Source organism: Crocuta crocuta, unplaced genomic scaffold (genome assembly GCF_008692635.1).
Source record: "Crocuta crocuta isolate KB4526 unplaced genomic scaffold, BGI_CrCroc_1.0 scaffold246, whole genome shotgun sequence".
Classification (NCBI taxonomy): Eukaryota; Metazoa; Chordata; class Mammalia; order Carnivora; family Hyaenidae; genus Crocuta; species Crocuta crocuta.
In genome coordinates this window covers 5,919,979-5,921,286 of record NW_027531902.1, presented here as the reverse complement: position 1 = coordinate 5,921,286, position 1,308 = coordinate 5,919,979, and positions in this window count along the sequence as shown.

The window sequence follows — 1,308 nt, the reverse complement described above, 5'->3', positions numbered from 1 at the left end:
CGCTTGGGTCATGATCTCGCGGTTCGTGGGTTCGAGCCCCGCGTCGGGCTCTGTGCTGACTGCCAGCTCAGAGCCTGGAGCCTGTTTCCGAGTCTGTGACTCCCTCTCTCTCTGACCCTCCCCTGCTCACGCTGTCTCTCTCTCTCTCTCCTAGAAATAAAAATATTAAAAAAATATGTATATATAAAAAAAGAATCAGTTGAATGCACAGAAATGAATGGATATATGAGTGAATGAGGGGTGTGAGCGAAAGGTCGCTTTATGACCATGATAGGGCAGAAGACGGATGACTGCGGGGGTGGCAGAGAATACTGCTAGGAGGGAGTACCTGGCTCTGGAAGAAGTTGCCCACTGCCTCAGAGAGATCCCGAGGAGGGTGGTGTCTTCAAGGCAGTCAGGTATCGGTTAGGAGCAGGGGTGAGAAGAGCTTCAGGACTTAACAGAGGTTGCTCTAGGATAGAAAACACTGTAAGAGAAACAGCGGATAATGTTGGGAGACAGCAGCAGCAGGACAGGATTGAGGCAGGTGAAAGCAGCTAACTGGGAATGCGAGTGCAGGAAAGGATAGATGTATGCTTCACAAAGCGCTTCCGCAGCCGGTGACTCATTCATCCTTCGGACATCCCGGGGAGAGAGACAGGTATTATACTGCCCGCCTTTGGAATGAGGGATGCTTTCCAGATAAGGCCATCTCGGCTCAGAAAGCCTGTTCAGCAGTTGTTTGATTCCTCCAGTGACAAGGAACACTCCACTTTTGGAAGTAGTACTTCCATTATAGGATAAAAAAAAAAAAAAAAGCAGGTAGAAAAGAAGAAAGGTGTGGGCCCCCTTGAGGGGAAAGCTCTGTCAATGACAGACATTTTGGGTAATTCATAGAATTGCAGAGCCAGACGTGTCAGTCAGATCTTTTCATCTGTAAAACGAAGGGGGCAGATGATCTTTCTTTTCTCGTGTCTAACAGCCTGTGAAATCATCTAGGCAACCGCCTCCCGGTTTTACAGAATAAAAAAAGAGGCCCGCGGGATGTGTCTCGCCCAAAGTAATACAACAGATTAGTGGAGGGCCAGGCCCAGAACCGACTCCTCCCGGGTGTGCAGGGCCTCTCGCCGCCGCACCACCATCTTCCCCGAAAGAGAAGGGCAGCGGGAGGGTGCAGGCCGGGCGGCCTAGCTGAAAGCACCCTGGGGCTCGAGGAGGCTTCCCGGCAGCAGTCGGAGGAACGCCCCGAGGGGAGGGGAAGAGTTGGGGCCTCCTTTCCCACACTTCGTTAGGACGCGGGCCGGGGCGGGACCGCGGCAGCCCTGGCCT